Below are 18,539 nucleotides of genomic sequence, written 5' to 3' on the forward strand. Positions count from 1 at the left end.
ACCAGGGCTACAGAAGCAGTCAAGAGGATCCCAGGGCTTGATGGCTGACCATTCCAGCCAATCAGAGAGCTCCAAGTCAGCAATGAGACCCTGTGTCAAAAAATAAAATAGAGGGGCTGGAGAGACGGCTCAGTGGTTAAGAGCACCTACTGCTCTTCTGGAGGACTTGGGTTCAATTCCCAGCACCCACATGGCAGCTAACAACTGTGTGTAACTCCAAAATCTGACACCCTCACATAGATGTACATGCAGGCAAAATGCCAATGCACAAAAAATAAAAATAAATTATTTTTTAATAAAATAAAATAGAGAGTAATGAAGATACCTGAAGTTGACTTTTGGCCTCCACCTGTGTGTATACACTCAAATATGTACATACATACAAACATATGATATGTTCACACACACACACACACACACACACACACACACACACACACACACACACGTAAATGCTGACAAGGATGTTTATAAAGACCACTTGGAATTTCTTACAAAACTAAACATACTTTTGAGGTCCAACCCAACAGGCTTCCTCCTTGGCGGTGACCTAAAGGAGCTGAAAAGGAGTCCACACAAAAGCCTGCACAGGTAAGTGTCTATAGAGCTTTGTTCACGGCTGTCTGAACTGCAAGCGACAGTGTCCTTCAGCGGGCGACAAGTCACCGTGCCGTACTGCCTACAGACAATGGAATATTATTCAGTGCTGAAGGGCAATGGTCCGTTATGCCACAGCAAGAGCCTCTACTGTACCTTACCAAGGAAGATGCTGATGTGGCAATGTCGCCTTGTGCAGAGTTCCAGTTGTGACGCTCAAGGAAAAAAAAGCAAAACTCCATAGAGAGTAAGAAAGGGCAGTAGCTGGTGGGGCAGCGGGTGGAAGCAGTGACGGGACAGGAAGCAGAATGTGGAGGACTGCAGGGCAGAGAAACTGATCCGTGTATTGTCATGATGGTAGACGCCTATCCAGACCCACAGTGCACACCACAGTGAGAGCGAGCCCTCTGCGCGCTTTGGACACTGGGAGATTTGTCCTTTGGAAGAGATGTGTCACTCGGGTTAGGGAGGTCCATAACAGAGAAGGCTTCGTGTGTGGGGAGTGGGGAGTATGTGGGAAGTCTGTCCCTTCCATTTACCCTTGCTGCGAGCCTAAAGCTGCTCTAGAAAAATAAATTCTGAAGGGCCTGAGGATGTAGCAGGGATGACGGAATGCTTACCCACTGTTCACAAGGCACTGGGCTCCACCCCTGCTGCGTGATCTATAATCCTATCACTCAAGAAGGGGAGGCAGGAGAATCAGGAGGAGGGCCAGGAGGAGGACTGGGAGGAGGAGAAGCAGGAGGGAGGAGGGAGAAGAGGGCAGGAGGAGGGCCAGGAGGAGGAAGAAGACTTATGGAGGTAAAGGGTCCTTCTGACTTGAACCCAGAAGTTGCCATCTACAAATTACCTGCCCACAGGCAAATTCACGGGAGCAGAGCAGGTTTATTTGCATCTGTCCAGGGTGCCACTTAGTGACAGCTCGCTGCATAAATGCCACCGAATTTCCATGCTCTCCAGGACAAAGGTGTGGGAGAAAGGTCATTTAAGGCTTCCCTAGATGGAAGGTAAGGTTTAACATAATTTTATTTTTGGACTGGCCTGGTGTCTCAGGTCAATGCCTGCCTGGAGACTTCCCTGGAAAAGGTCTTTGCTTCAACTGGTTCCTGCAAACCTCCATTCTAGTTAGAAAAGGAAGTTCAGTTAGGATTTCCTTCTGGGGCCAGTGAGATGGCTCAGCAGGTAAAGAATGAAGTAGAAGCCTTACCGCACATCGTGTGCACTATTGTTTAGACAACACACACACACACACACACACACACACACACACACCCCACACACACACACACCTGATATGTTAAAGGCTTGATCCCCAGCTGCGAGGAATCTAGTCACTAGGAGGTGTTTGGGTCAGAATCTGGGGTTGAAGAGAGAGCTCAGCAGTCAAGACCCAGGTTCAATTCCCAGCACTTATATAGCAGCTCACAACTGTCTGTAATTCCAGTTCCAGGGGATCCAGGTCCCTCTTCTGACCTCCATGGGCACCAGGCATGCACGCAGTGCACAAGCATGCATTCAGGCAAAACTCTCATGTACATAAAATAAAAATAAGAAATCTTGGGGCTGGAGAGATGGCTCAGAGGTTAAGAGCACTGACTGTTCTTCCAGAGGTCCTGAGTTCAATTCCCAGCAACCACATGGTGGCTCACAACCATCTGTAATGAGATCTGGTGCCCCCTTCTGGCCTGCAGTCATACATGCTGTATACATAATAAATAAATAAATCTTTTAAAAAAAGAAAATATAAGAAAAAATAAATCTTTGCCAGGCATGGTGACTCAAGCCTTTAATCCCAGCACTCAGGAGACAGAGGCAGGTAGATCTCTGTGAGGTCAAGGCCAGCCTGGTCTACATAGTGAGTTCCAGGACAGCCAGGGCTGTGTAGAGAATGGAAACTTTTGGACTTTTGGAGGTGGGGCCTAGTTGGAAGGACTAGGTCACTAGGGGCTTGTTCTCTTCCCTCCCCCCTCTCTCTTTGGATTTTGATTTTTGAGACAGGGTTTTTCTGTGTAGCCCTAGTCTAGAAGTTATGTCTTGTTCCAGGTGACCCGTCTCTGCTTTCTGGCGGCCACCAATCTCTTTATGCCTACAGCCTCTGCCCTGGAGTCCTGCCTGGCCACGGTTTCCTGAAAGCTTTCCCGCCTGCTTTCCTAAAAGCAAGAATCCAGCCGGCCATGGAGGGAAAGCTCAGAAACTAATGTAAATCCTTCCCTTATGTCGTTTCCCTCAGGAATTTGCCACAGTGACAAAAAGTGTAACTAACACAATATGCAAAAATTAACTGGAATTAGATCAGACCAAAATGTACAATGTCAAACTGTAAAGTTTTCAGAAGAAAACCAAAGGCCCGCTGGTCATGAACTCTGATTTAGAAACAAGTTCTTAAGTCTGACTCCAGATGCACAGACTACAAAAGAGAAAACAGACAAAGGGAATTTCTTTGACATTAAAAATTCTCATGCATCAAAGGACCCAAGAAATTAAGAAGGCCCACAGAGTCAAGGTTTGCAGAACACATGTCTGACACAGTGGAAACAGCTCAGATGTCCATGGCCCAGCAGCATGGAGGGGAAAAGTGAAAAAGGACATCCACAGGGTCTAGCATCCAAACTGTGTGAAGAAATCTCAAGATGAGTGAGGTGATACTTCCTACAATGCCAGCGCTTGGGAAGTAGAGGCAGGAAGACCAGAGGGTCAAGGTCATCCTTAGCTAAATGGGAAGTCTGATGGCAACCCGGGCTACATGACTCCTGGTCCCAACACAACAACAACACATAATGATAATAATAGAGAAAAGACTAAATCAACATTTTTCCAAAGACTCACAAATGGCCCAAAAATACCATTTGTCACAGTGACCAAAAAATGACAAAACAAAGCTAATAAAAAGCCCCTGGGAGATACAGATGAAGACCAAGGTGGGATGAAGGACATTCCCACTGTGTCACAGTCCCACTGTGGGAAGGCTATACCTGATGTCACAGATTATGGGAACCCACCTGCTGCTTGTGGACGAGTAACCCAAAGCCTGGGACAGCTGGGCTACAGTTCCTCAGAATAAGAAAGATCTGGTTCCCATGTGACCCAGTGACGTCACTCCTGGATGGACAATCAAGAGTTCACATGAGTGTTTAAACAGCAATGTCGTACCGCCAGGCATGGTGGTGGTGCGCACTTGTGATCCCAGCATTCAGAAGCTTGAGGCAGGAGGATCACAAGTTCAAGGCCAGCCTGGGCTACGTAGTGAGGCTGTTTTGAAAATACAAACACAAAAAGCTACGCAGAGAAACCCTGTCTCGAAAAACCAAAAAAAAAAAAAAAAAGATAAAACAAAAGGTTAAAAGGTTTTCCTCTGGCATTCAGAACAGCACTGCTCATATTGGCCAAGGGGTAGAAACAGCTCAGATGTCCATCAACTCATGAAACAGTAAAGCTGGTATGCATGCATGCATACACACACACACACACACACACACACACACACACACACACACAACTGTGCTATTCAGAATAAAGCACAGCATGCACTACAACACATTTTTGTTTATTTGTTCTGAGACAGGATCTCAGGTAGCCCAAGCTGGCCTCAGACTTGCTCTGTAACTGAGGCCAACCTTGAACTTCTGGTCCTCCTGCCTCTGCTTCCCAGATGTTGGGATTACAAATGTGCATCAGAAGTTCTGACTAGAAAGTTCTTGAAAACTGTGCTGAAGGAAGAAAGCCAAACATAAAACAAAACAAAACAAAAAACCATACTACGTTTATTTGTATGCATTGCTAGAAAGGACCTTGGGCCCAAAGAGAGAAAGTAGGTTCATGGTTGCAGAGAGCATAGAGTGGTGGATAGGGAGTGTGATATTTAATGGGAACAGGGAGCCTTTGAGGGAGATGAAAATGTTCAGGGACAAATGCATCAGCATCCTTATAACAGGCCTCAAGGAGACATTGACTCCATTTTGCCATTGTAGACACAGAGAAGATACCACCAGCAAGAAACAGGCCCTCACCAAACACCAAAATGATTTTTGTGCCTGATCCAAGACTTCTATGGTTTATAAGTTACCTGGTCCAAGGTATTTTGTTATAGCAGCAGGGATTGCCCTAAGACAGTTACCCACCAATGTAAGTGTCCTGGAGGCACTGGACTGTACACTCTAAAGTAATTTAAAAGGCAAATTTTATATTAGGTGCATTTTACCCCCCAAAATGGATTCTGTTGTTTTATTTCAGACAGGGTCTCATGCAGCCCAGGGTTCTGAAGAGCCTGGAGGATGATCTATGACACCCATATTTTCAGCTTTGGATGAGTGGGTTATTAAGTATACAGCAAGCCAAAGTAAAAGAATAAGCAGCAAAAGAGAGAGGAGGTAGAGAGGGAGAGAACAAAATACAATCAAATTCGGAACTCAAGGCATCCAGCAGAAACTAACTGGGGAAACTGAGGCAAGTAACTGGAGCCCCTGAGTGAACTTTCTATCCATGGTGGAGATTCCAAATTCTCTTTCCCTTTGCTAGAATTCTTTTTTTTTAAAGATTTATTTATTGTGTATACAGTGTTCTACCTGTACACATACGTGTGAATGCCAGAAGAAAACACTAGATCTCATTATGGATGGTTGTGAGCCACCATGTGGTGCCTGGGAATTGAACTCAGGACCTCTGGAAGAACAGCCAGTACTCTTAACTGCTGAGCCGTCTCTCCAGCCCCTGCTAGCCAGCCCCTGCTAGAACTCTTATACTGCGGATAATCAATACTCACCTCTGCAGGAAATGCTTTCACCTCCAGCTGTTCTCAGTGCAGTGTTCTCACTCTCAGACTGTTCTGCCCTCCCTGTCACAGAGCTGGGGAGCACAGCCCCAAATAAGGAGCCTTGGGGGACCCAGAGACAAACATGCTTAGGTCTGAAACGGGGCAGGAGCAGCCCAGCTTCTCATGTAGCACAATTTACCAATGTATGTAAGTTACACCCCAGCTGGCTTCCAGTTCTATGTGAGGACTTTGGAATTCTTTTTCCTCACTGTGCAACCCTGGCTGGTCTGGAAGTGGCTATGTAGATCTGCCTGCCTCTGCCTCAAGTGCTGGCATGAAAGGAGTGTGGCACCTAGCCTGGCTGACCTAAAACTGTGAATCTCCATCTCCTCTGCCACCATTCCAGGTTTGTGCCCTGCTGGGGATGAAAGCCAGGGCTTTGTGCACACTAGACAAGTACTCTACCAACTGGGCCACATTCTCAGGCCTTTACCTCAAGTTTAAATAAAAAGAAATGTACTGATGCACACTATAAAAAGCATGGACCTTAAAACCTTGCAAAACAGAAGGAGTGACTCTGAGGACCACATGAAGAGTCCATTGAAATGAAACTGTTTAGAGTATGCAGATCCATGATGTTTGCTGGGTAGGGATGAGCTGGAAACATGAGGAGAGGGTTGGGGGAAATGATGAGACACCATCAGTGTCATGGGCTTCTTTTTAGAGGGATAAAAATGTCTACAAGTTGAGTGGGTTGTTTTCAGAACTCTGTAAAAATAACAAAAGCATTTAGAACTCTATTCTTTTTGTTGGTTTGGTCATTTTCTTGAGACAGGGTCTCATGTAGTCCAGGCTGGCCTTGAATTCACTACACAGCCAAGAACAACCCTGAGCTCCTGATGCTCCTGCATCCACCTCACAAATGCTGAGGTTACAAGTGTGTGCCACCACACCTGACCTAGAATTTTATCCCTCCCCCACCTCTTTTCAAAGACTTTTTTTAAAAATTTATTTATTTACTATGTATACAATGTTCAGCCTGCGTGTATGCCTACAGCCCAGAAGAGGGCACCAGATCGCATTATTGATGGTTGTGAGCCACCATGTGGTTGCTGGGAATTGAACTCAGCACCTCTGGAAGAACAGCTGGTGATCTTAACCTCTGAGCCATCTCTCCAGCCCCAAAGACTTATTTTTATCCTTAATTATGTATATGTGTGTGTATCTGTGTGTGGGTATTTGCACTTGAATGCAGTACCTGCAGAGACCAAAAGAGGGCACCATATCCTTTGGAGCCAGAGTTCCAGGCAGTTGTGAGCCACCCAACATGGGTGTTGGGAACCAAACTGAGGCCCTCTGCAAGAGCAACAAACATTTTTAACCATTAAGCTATCTCACCAGCCCCAAGAATTATATTCTTTAAATGGGTGAGTTCCATGGGTTGTAAATTCTCTTGATAGACATGTTATAAGGAAGTCTTTCTTTGTCACACTTCTCCCAACACTGGAGGTGTAAATTATGCAAAGATCGGTGGCTGGAGAGATGGCTCAGTGGTTAAGAGCACTGGCTGCTCTTTCAGAGGTCCTGGGTTCGATTTCTAGCACCCACAAAGTGGTTCACAGTCCCCTGTAACTCCTGTTCCAGGGGATCGGATGCCCTCTCTGACCTCCACAGGAACCTGGCACACACATGTGGCATACAGACATATATGAAGGCAAAACATTCATACAATAAAAATAAAGATATAAATTGTTTTAAAAGTTATGCAAAGATCTTTAGGGATAAAATTTTTGAGTGTGGTAACAGTAGCACATACAGCCAAGTGCCTCTCTTCTAACTACAGAAACCCAAGCATTTGGGGGTGATGTGCCAAATGCACCTTCTCTTCATGCGGTTTAAAAACCCCCGAGTCACACAGCTTTACTGTCCAACGCCAAGCTACTAGCCGCAGGTAGTGATTTATGCATAAATTTAAATTAATTAAAGATGAATGCCACTAAAGATCCTGATCCCCCAGTAGTAGCCACATTTTAAGTGCCCATAGCCACCTGGGGCCAGTGGGCACAGCCTGGGCCGTGCAGGTGTGAAGCACCTCTCTCACAGAGAACGCAGGAGAGGCCAGCGCTGACACAGGCAGAGAGCGCCAATGTGGAGATGTCGGAAAATGAGGCATCTGCAGGAAGTCCCTCACCACCAGGACAGTCCAAGTGCTTTGGAAACTTCCAGATTGCTGTCCACCAGTCTCTTCCACTTGTTCAGCCCTCTTGTTTCCAGGACCTTCTCTCTCAGGTGAGTTACATGTAGAATATAGGGTGCTCTTTGTACCCCTGGAGAGACATGACTGCGTAGGGATTGTGGAGTTCAAGTTTTGTGTTTTGATGTTTGCTCTGTCCTTTTTAAGAAGTGTGAATTTGTGTTTTGTTACTTAGCGCTCCTGAACTATGCACCTGTTTAAAAAACAAAAAGCTGAGGAGGGAAGACTGCCTCTGGGGTTCAAGAAGGCTCTTAGCACAAAGCAAATGACTTTTATTTTTTTCCATGTATTTGTTTGTTTTTGAGGGGCCACCGTGCACGTGTGGAAGTCAGAGGACAAGCGTGGGAGTCGTTTCTCTTTCTCCACCATGTGGGTTCCAGGGATGGAACCCAGGTTGTCAGGGTGCGCGGGGAGCCCTGGTACAAGCTGAGCCACCTCATTGGCCCGGCAAAGCTCATAACAGGAGCCAAGGACGGGCCCCAGGGTGTGGACAGACAGACTGGAGTGAACTATTCTAGCTTCTTACCTTGAGAAGTCCCCTGTCTAAACTAAGGTTCTCCATCTGCTGGGGACCCCGGGGACCACACTGCTAGTCCAGGGCTTGCTTTGTCAGCAGCCACAACAACAACAAAAACAGCCAGGACTATTTTTTTTCTTTTTTTTTTTTTTTTTTGCGTGTGTGTGTGTGTGTGTGTGTGTGTGTGTGTGTGTGTGTTCTGTATATGCATGTTCCTGTGTCTGCAGATGCATGTATACATATGTGCAGTTTCACGGGGAGGCCAGAGGTTGACTCTAGGTGTGTTCTTTTTTCTCCCCACTTTATATACTGATGCAGAGTCTCTCACCGGAGCCCAGAGCCCTGTGATTCAGCTCACACCAGGGATCCCGAAGGCTGGGATTGCAGGTGACCACCTCATCCACTCTGTACTGGCTGTTTTGTGTCAACTTGACACAAGCTAGAGTCATCAGAGAGGAAGGAGCCTCAGCTGAGGAAATGCCTCCTTGAGATCCAGCTGTAAGGCATTTTCTCAACTAGTGATCCACGGGGAGGGCCCAGCCCATGTGGGTGGGGCCATCCTTGGTGTGGTGGTCTTGATTCTATAAGGAAGTAGGCTGAGCAGCCCTGGGGAGCAAGCCGGTAAGCACCTCTCCATGGCCTCTGGAATCAGCTCCTGCCTCCAGGTTCCTGCTGTTCGAGTTCCCGTCCCTGTCCTGACTTCCTTCAATAATAAACAGTAATACGGAAGTGTAAGACGAAGAAACCCTTTTCTCCCCAACTTGCTTGTTGGTCATGGTGTTTTGTCTCAGCAGCAGAAGCCTTAACTAAGACACAGTATTCACGTGGGTCCTGGTGAGCCAAACATGTCCACACGCTTGCGTGGCAAAGGGCTTCAGCTACAGGGTCATCCCTCAGCCTCCGTGTTGTGATTATTTAATAAGATGGCTGAAAGACATTTAGAGAAATGTTCAACATCCTTAATCATCAGAGAAATGCAAATCAAAATGACTCCAAAGACACCAGAGAGGCCAGAGCAGGCCGAGTGCCACAGCCAGGACCCAGTCCGTTGAGACCTCAGGGCATTCGAAGGTGTTTGTAAGGTCGGCACAGGTGTGACATTTGCCTGTGGATGGCTCCGGAGAGGAAGTCTGCCTTACCTGCTCATTTGTAGAACAATGAGATAGCATTTCCCTTCCTCCACTGGTCTGCTCGCCAACACAGACTTAGGACAGAAAAGGACAGATATGTGTGGACTCCCTTAGAGTTAGGGGACACTGGGCTGGGCTGGTCCTTTTCTTTTTTACTTTTTTAGTTTCATTTTTGTTCATCTTGTGTGTGTGTGTGTGTGTGTGTGTGTGTGTGTGTGTGTGTGTGTGTGCGATTGTGTGAATGAGTGTGTGTGTGAGTGTGTGATTGTGTGTGTGTAAGTGTGTGCGCGATTGTGTGAGTGTGTGTGTGTGTGTGTGTGTGTGTGTGTGTGTACACATGCCATGGTACACTTGGTGATAAAATGGCAACTGTCAGGAGTCAGTTGTCTTGTCCTTCTACTATGCGGGTCCTGGGAATCAAACTCAGGTCTTCAGATTTGGCAGCAGTCACCTTTATCCACAGAGCCATCTCACCAGCACCTGATTCATCTCTTTCAAAGAGAGACTCCAAGATGGCTCAGAATCTTACCTAGCCACTTACGTGCTGTGCAACCCAAGTCAAGTCATTTTACCTCTCTGAGTCTTGCTTTTTCTCATCTGTTAAAATGGCCATCTCTTCGGATTGTCTATAGTTCACAGGCTCAAGGTCAAGGTTCAGTTTCCTCCGCTAGAAAACGGGCATAAAAATCCTCATTTTCTCATGGTATGGAAACAAGGTTTAACATCAAAAATTCCTGGCACACAGTAAGCGCTTAGTAAACACTAGCCAATATCTGTCCATTAGTTTTTTATTACAGTATTACAATCGCTTACCTACAATGTAAAACTCAGAAGTGTAAGGAAAAGCATGGGCTCAGGACCCCCAAGACCCAGTTCTCAGCACAAAGGAGATTTATTTACCCCAGAGGGACAGAGGACAGGGATAAGAAACAAAGACAGGGGACAGAGGACCAGGGAGAAGGAGAAGGGAACAAGGGAGAAGGGGCAGGAGCATTTGTCCCAAGGGACAAAGGACCGCCTCTGGATAGAGAGGAGACAGAAGTGGCCCATAGGAAAATGGCGGTTTAGAAAGGTAAAAGGGGAATCTTGTGTTAGGATGAAGAGTTTAATTTTGATTGGGCTTCTTAGTCAGGCAAGCCAAAGGGGGCTTTTGATTGCTGGACTTCAATTCTTTGATAGCTGGACCTTGGTGGTCAGCCTCAGGAGGAGGAAGTGGCCAAATAAGGGAAGAGACCTTGGTGGCTGGCTTTAGGAATGTCATCTAATGATTTTTAACAAGGCAGAGGGAAAGGGGGAGAAGGGCCAGGCTGCCAGAGCCATGCTTGCCACACTTGAGCTGGCCAGAGTCCCTTCAGGAAGACTCTAAAAATGAAAGTGAGTTATTGCTTCTGTTGCATGACAGACTTTTCCTGAAGGGACATAACACACACACACACACACACACACACACACACACACACACACACACACACGCTCAACTCAGGGAGCTCACAACAGACCAAAGTGTGGATACCACCAAAGTCCAACTTGGTGAGCCAATGAGTTTTATTGGGGTGACTTACAGGAATATGGGTGAGGGGTCACTTACAGGAGCAGAAATGACTCAGCTGCATCACCAAGGCCCACCCCAGCGTGGCTGACAGCTCACAACGCTGGAACCTGGAGCACAGGGCACAGCCTGCCGGCAGCTCACCGGTTAGAGAGTCCTTCCCAGGTGCCTCAGTTGGTCTCTGCTGCTTTGACAAGGCAGCTCAGCTGGTTCCTGCTTCTTCCTGCTCAGCCTGTAGGAGTCTTCTTGGCAGCTCGGCTCCTCGGAGATTGGCTCTCACAGTCCTCACTACATATGTACTCTGGAGGAGTACTCACCCCCTAGTGAGTCTGGTCAGCCTCAGGGACTTCCCGAAGCTATTCTGAGTTGTCTATTTGGTGTTTAAAAGAGGGCTCCCTTGCAGGGTAGATCTCTTCACCTTTCCTTCAAACAGCCTGCTGTATCCCATTGTTTCACGTTCTGGCGACATCCTATGTCTGAAGACATTTCCCTCCAGGATGGAAGGCTTTAACTGTGGAGGACACTGCTATTCAGCATCCTCCAAGTTTATTTCATGGAAAACCTTGACATGAGCTGATGCCCAGCTATTCAGTGTGTATCAGATTTCTGTTACTATACTGAATACCTGAGGGAATCCACTTAGGACAAGAAAAGGTCTGTTCTGGCTCATAATTTTAGAGGTTTCGGTCTGTGACTGGTTGGCCCCCTTGCTTTGGTGAAGCAGGCACCTCCTGGCAGGAGCACATAGGAAGGCAAAGCCACTCACCTCATAGTCAGGGTGTGAAAGAGTGAGAGCCTTGAAAGTCCTACACCCCCCATCAAGGACACACACCCAATGACCTAAGGATCTCCTCCTAGGCCCTACCTCAGAATTACTACCACCACTCAAGAGTCAATTAGACCACGTGTGCTGGCTGGTTTTACGTCAACTTGACACAAGCTGGAGTCATCAGGGAGGAGGGAGCCTCAGTTGAGAAAATGCCTCTGTGAGATCAGGCTGCAGGCAAGCCTGCAGGGCGTTTTCTTAATTAGTGATTGATGAGGGAAGGCCCAGTCCATTGCAGGTGGTGCCACCCCTGGGCTGGTGGTCCTGGGTTCTGTAACAAAGCAGGCTGAGCAAGTCAGAAGGCACACTCTTCCATGGCCTCTGCCTCAGTTCCTGCCTCCAGGTTCCTGCCCTGTTTGGGTTCCTGTCCCGACTTCCTTCAGTGATGAACTACAGTGTGGACGTATAAGCCAAATAAACCCTCTCCTACCCAGGTAGCTTTGGTCATGGTGCTTCATCATAACAATAGCGACCCTAAGTGTAGCAACACTAGACCTTTGCCCACGGCCCCTCTGTCCCGCATCTGACTGCAAAAGCTGCCTGGGAGACGTCTGATTGGCTAGGACAAGGTGACATGGCCGTGCCGCAGCTGCAAGGATTTTGCTTCTAGAGCCAGAGGCACTTGTACCCGGGGCAGTGGGACTCCTGAGGGAGAAGTGTCTGTGGGGGAATACAGGTGGGGTGCAGAGGCCAGCAGCAGGCGCTCATGAGAACAAGCTGGGTGGCAGTGGCCTCCCACAGGTTGGGTTCTCCTGTGGCCTGGCCGTGCTCAAGGTTGGCAGGAGGGCATGTGGGGAGAGGAGGGCATGGGCTGGCTGGTGCCTGCTTGCTGGGGGGCAGTCAGAGTTCAGCTCTTCACTCGCGCTAATTCTCTCCAGGCAGGGGCTGTTATTAACAGTGATCAGGCAAGAAATCTGAGGATCAGGGAAGTGAGGCTACTGAGAACTGAAAGACCAGAGCTGGGACCTGCTGTCCACAGTCAGACTCCTGGCCTAGGACCCATACTGGACAGAGCAGGGGTTCCATACTGAGTGGTCTTCTGCCAGTGGATGGAGGGCGCATGAGGGGCTGCATTGAGGAGGATTCTAAGTTTCTCAGTGTGTGTAATGTCAGAGTTTGTTTCTGTGATCAGTTAGTGACGTCCTTAACAAATGTGACCTGAGAACTCAAACAACATCATTTCGTTCCCTTAAAAAAAGATTTATTTTAGCTGGGCAGTGGTGGCGCACACCTTTAATCCCAGCATTTGGGAGGCAGAGGCAGGTGGATCTCTGTGAGTTCCAGGCCAGCCTGGTCTACAGAGTGAGATCCAGGACAGGTGCAAAGATACACAGAGAAACCCTGTCTCGAAAAACCAAAAAAAAAAAAAAAAAAAAAAGACTTATTTAAATTATGTAGATAAGTGTGTATGTGAGTGCGGGTGCTGGAAGAGGCAGAGGAGTCATACGCTCCTGGAGCTGGAGTTATGGAGGTTATGAGCTCTCTGACTTGGATGCTGGGAATCAAGCCCAGGTCCTCTGCAAGAGCAGTGAGGGATCCTAACCACTGAGCCATCTCTCCTTCCCCGCTTGACATCTTTGCAAGCAAACATGAAGCTTTTACCAAAACAGCCATATATTAGATCATGAAACACACACACACACACACCACACACACATATACACACACACCACACACACACATACACACACACCACACACACACATACACACACACACCACACCACACACATACCACACACACACACACACATACACACCACACACACTACACACACACACACACACACACACACACACATTCCATTTTTACAAACTGAATTATTCAGACTATATTTCCAATCAAAAGATAACCGGAAACACAGGTTGGAGAGATGGTGGGTGGTTAAGAGCACTGGCTGCTCTTGGCAGAGGACCTAGGTTAGATTCTAAGAACCCATGTGACAGCTCACAACCATCTGTAACTCCAGCTTCAGGGGATCCCCCTCCAAGGGCACTGCACACATGTGGCACACAGACACACATGCAGGCAAAACACCCCATACACATTAAACATTAAAAAAAGAAAAAGATAACTAGAAACTCTCTGGCTTCCTGAAAACGAGTATTTTTTTCTGAACATTTTATTGCTTTACTTCGTGTGCACGTGTGTGAGTGTGGGGGTCAGAGGGCAACATGCAGGAGTCCGTTCTCCCCTTCTACCTCGTGAGTCCTGGGGGTTGAACTCAGGTCATCAAGCTTGGCGGCAAATGCCTTAACCTGCTGAACCAAGTCAACACCCTGTGAGGAATCCAGCCGGGCATGGTGGTGCATGCCTCTAAGCCCAGCACTCGGGAGCTACTCTGTTCCCATCGCTGCTATCAGAGAGAACATCCTGTGTGTCCCATCGCTCACTCGGTCTTCTTTGATCACTTGACGGAGACGCCATCTGACAAGCTCTACCAAGTTACTCCTCTCCCTTGGTCTAAAAATTATTCTGTGCAATGTTCTTGAAAATTCTGATAGCCTGTGCTCATCCTAGCCTCAACAGGGACCCCTGGTTTTCTATTTTTTTCTATTGTTTTTTAATTGTCTCATCCTACTATTTTGAAAAGTCTTCTTTTTTGAATGTGTGTGTGTGTGTGTTACATATACATGTCTATGCAGGTGTGTACGTGTGTGTGTGTATGTGTGTTGTGTGTGTGTGTGTGTGTGTGTGTGTGTGTGTCATGTGTGGAACCCCGAGATCAATGTTGCCTCAGTGGATTTCCACTTTGGTCTGAGGTAGGGTCTTCCCCTGACCTGGGGCTCTCTGCTTTGGCAAGGCTGGCGGTGAGCCCTGGGCACTTCCTGCCTCTGCCTCCCTGGCTGTGGCTTTGCAGGTCTGTGCTGCCATAGCCAGCTCTTCACATGACTGCTATAGACAAAGCCATGTCCTTGTGCACTGGGCACTTTGCCGACGGAGCTGTCTCCCTGGCCCTGTAGTGTGTGTGCTCCTCTAGAACTAGGCGCCTATTCCATTGACTGTTCTAGTGTCATCCAGATGTAACCAGGCTCCTGGCTTTCTATTCTATCCAGCCAAACTCTTCATTATCAGTTCTGTCCCCAAATTCTCCCTTTGCTGACCAATGAGAGTCCTTTCAAGTTGGACATTTCCTTATAACACGGCCCCCACCATTCTTTTCCATTATTATACAGTATTTTAATTTATTCTTTCAGAATTCCACACGCACATACAATGTATTTCAGTCATATGTACCCCTCGTTCAACTTCTGGATCCCCACTCATATCCCTCTCCCAATTTCCTTTTTCCTTTTAAAGGTTTTATTCGTGTGTGTGTGTGTGTGTGTGTGCGCGCGCGCGCGCGCGCACGCCATGTGAATACAAGTGCTTACAGAGACCAGAAGACATTAGATACCCTAAATCTGGAGTTACAGATGGCTGTGAGCAGCTCTGTGTGGGTGCTGGGAACTGAACTCTGGTCCTTTGCAAGAGCAGCGAACGCTCCTAACTGCTAAGCCACCCCTCTGCCCCCTTCCTTCTTTCCTTTGTTTTTTACTGACTCTCCGAGTGCAGTTAGTACTGTCCGTACACGCAGAGGTGTGGGGCCATCTGCTGAAGCAGGGCCAGCCTACCATGGACTACAGGTTTATAGAAAACCGACTCTCTCGTCCGTACCTGCCAGTCGCTGTCAACCCCATCATTCTGTGACCACTTTCTTGCTCTCTTAGGAAAGATGAGCCAAGGTCACCTTCTACATTCTCTGTCCCAATCTTGGGACCCACCGTTTGTTCCAAGAGACCAGGGGCCTTTGGTGGGGAACAGCGTTTCGAAGCCAGGATCTGAGCATGTCACTGTGCAGCCCTTCTCAATGGCGGGAATAGGAAGCACACATCCCATTCCCACCCTGCCTGGGCACCAGCCTCTCAGACCAGGCTTCCAGGCTCCCTACTGGAGTGCTAACCACCACCACCCCACCACCCCACCTCCGCAAGTCCCTCTACACAAATGTCCAGCTGACATCTTTAGAACTAGATTTTTCTGGAAAGGGAGAGAAAGGAGAAGGAAGAAGCTAGCTAAATGCTGGGTACTTCGGTATTTTATTTTCCTGTGTTTTCTAGTAGCTGTGCTGACATAGAAAAGTGCTATTAGTTTTTATAGGTGAGTCTTTGGTCTGGTAATTATTGTATTGGTTTTTCTGTGTGGGTAACTATATAATCTGTAGGTAATGACCATTTTGCCTCTTATCTTCCCACCCTTCCACTTCTTCAGAATGTCAGCAAGAACCTGAGAACGAAGTGAACTAGTAACTACATCAGGCATCCTTCCGCTGTTCCTGGTCTCCCTTAAAAATATGTTTTGGGAGCTGGGCACGAGATGTATGCCCACAATCTCAGCCTTGAGGAGCCAGAAAAAGGAGGATCGCTACAAGTTCAAGGCTGGCATGTTCTACACAGGGTCAGGGCGGCCAGGGCTTCGTAGTGAGACCCTATCGACAACAATAATGATAACAGAGCTGTGTGTCTGTAATACCAGTATTTGAAAGACCAAGATGGGAGTTCAAGGCCAGCCTGGGCTGCATAATGAGACCCTCCAAAGAGAAAAACAAACAAACAAGAGAAGACAATTCAGCTGGGTGTAAAGCTCAGTGGTAGAGAACATGCCTAGCATGTACAAGGCCCTGGATTTGACACCAAATACTTCAAAAATGTGTATTTTTCATGGGCTGGAGAGATGGCTCAGTGGTCAAGAGCACTAGCTGTTCTTGCAGAGGACCTGGGTTCAAGTCCCAGTACCCACATGGTGGTTTACAGCCACCTGTAATTCCAGTTCCAGGGGATCCAATGGCCTCTCTGATTTCCTCCAGCATTGCGCACACATAGTTCATACACATACACGCAGATGAAATACTCATATACATAAAAGAATTTTAAAATGTGTATGTTTCCTTAAACTTTGGCTTTATATCACAGGTTTTCTTTCTTTCTTTTGTTGTTTGTTTTTAAGACAGGATCTCACTTTAGCTCTGTTTGGCCTAGAACTTGTTATGTACACCAGACTGGCCTTGAACTCACAGAGATATGCCTGCCTCTGCTTCCCCAGAGCTTGAGATTAAAGGCGTGTGCCACAATGCCCAGTCCTTATTCACACTTTTAAACAACTTTTAAAAATGTGTGTGTGTGTGTGTGTGTGTGTGTGTGTGTGTATACACCACAACGTCCAAGTGGAGGTCAGAGGAGAACTTGGGGGAGTCAGTTTTCTTCCACCGTGTTGGTCCCAGGAACGGATAACAGATCACCAGGCTTGTGGTAAGCACCTTTATCTGCTTAACCATCTCACTGGCCTTAATATTTTAAATTTGTTTTAGATTTATTTACTTTATTATTTTATGTATATAAGTATTTTGACTGTGTGTATGTCTGGAAGAGGTCACTGGATCCCCTGGGACTGTAGTTACAGGTGGCTATGAACCACCATGTGGGAGCTGGGAACTGAACCTGGGAGCCCTGCAAGAGCAACCAGTGCTCTAACCACTGAGCCCCATGTCCAGCCCCGATATAACTTTAGTTAAGTTTTTTTTTTTCCTATTCCTTGGTTTTCTAAAGATTTTTGAAAATGCAAATGCTTGTGACTTTCTGAAAAGCTTTCTTAGGTACATGTGTCTGCCGTGAGACGATCTTGTGACTTTTCTCCTCTAGTCCATTGATTAATGTGGAGAACTTAATGACTGCATTTTCCGAAGGTTAAATTCTGCTCTCTTATCTGGGATAGGCCCCATTTGGTGAGAAAAGTAAACATAGGATTGAGCTAACCGATACTTTGCCTAAGTTTCTCATCTTTGTGTCGGGGTGAGAAGAGCCTATAATTGCCCTCTCTCGGTTTGTTCTCAATTTGAAAGTAAGATTATCCTGTCGTCACATTAAAGAAGTTAACTGTACCTTCTTTATTCTGAACCCCTTGCTTTAGAATTGAGACATGGAATTTTATGAGCTCCCAAGGAGGTGTGGCAGCATTTTCTGTGTCCAGGCTGAGGGGGCTCCAATCTCGGCCTGGCTCACTGTACCTGCCACTGAACAGCTGCGTCTCCAGGAAGCCAGCCTCCCAGCCCCCTCTCCCCCCTTCCTTCCCCCCCTCCCCCCTCCCCCCACCCCCCACCCCCGGCCACAAGGGAGCTGTGTCTTGGTTTTCTCCTCCATAAAACATAAAATGAGGAATTGGTCACGACAATGTGGGGAGCTCCTCCAACGCTGGCAGTTGTGGGCCTCAGCCGCTCCGGGGCCACCTTGCACGTGGCCACTGCTGTGGGTCCCACAAGCTGTACTCGTGGTCTGCTGTGGATTTGCATCTCTGAGGGAGAAGGCTCTGGGCCTCAGTCTTCTGAGACCACAGGGACCAGAAGGGAGAAGGAAAGGGAAAAGATTCCCTTGCTACTTACTGCTAAGAGAGTCAAGTGTGATGGGCCACTGTCCCCACCCCAGGGTCTCCCCAGCCCGACCTTGCTGGATCCAGATTGCTCCTGGCTCGCCCTCTTTTCCACACCCCTTCTCCTCTTCTGGCCCTCCCCCGTACCCTATTCCCTGATGCCAACTCTAACTCCTAGCCCAGGTAACCCTGCTGGCCTGTTTCATTCCCCGGTCCCTCCCTCTCTCTTAGCCTGGACTCTGCCCCCTCAGTCACGGGACAGGTCTGCTCCCTCCCCCACACTGCCCTCCCTCTTACCCAAGCAGTTATTCTCTTGTTTTGTTTTGTTTCTGTTTTTCAAGACAGGGTTTCTCTGTGCTGCACTAGCTGTTCTGGAACTCGCTCTGTAGACCAGGCTGGCCTTGAACTCACAGAGTTCTACCTCCCGAGTGCTGAGATTAGAGGCGTGCGCCGCCGCCGCCGCCGCCGCCGCCGCCGCCGCCGCCGCCACCACCACCACCACCACCACTAGGCT

This window comes from Peromyscus maniculatus, chromosome 2 (genome assembly GCF_049852395.1).
Source record: "Peromyscus maniculatus bairdii isolate BWxNUB_F1_BW_parent chromosome 2, HU_Pman_BW_mat_3.1, whole genome shotgun sequence".
NCBI lineage: Eukaryota > Metazoa > Chordata > Mammalia > Rodentia > Cricetidae > Peromyscus > Peromyscus maniculatus.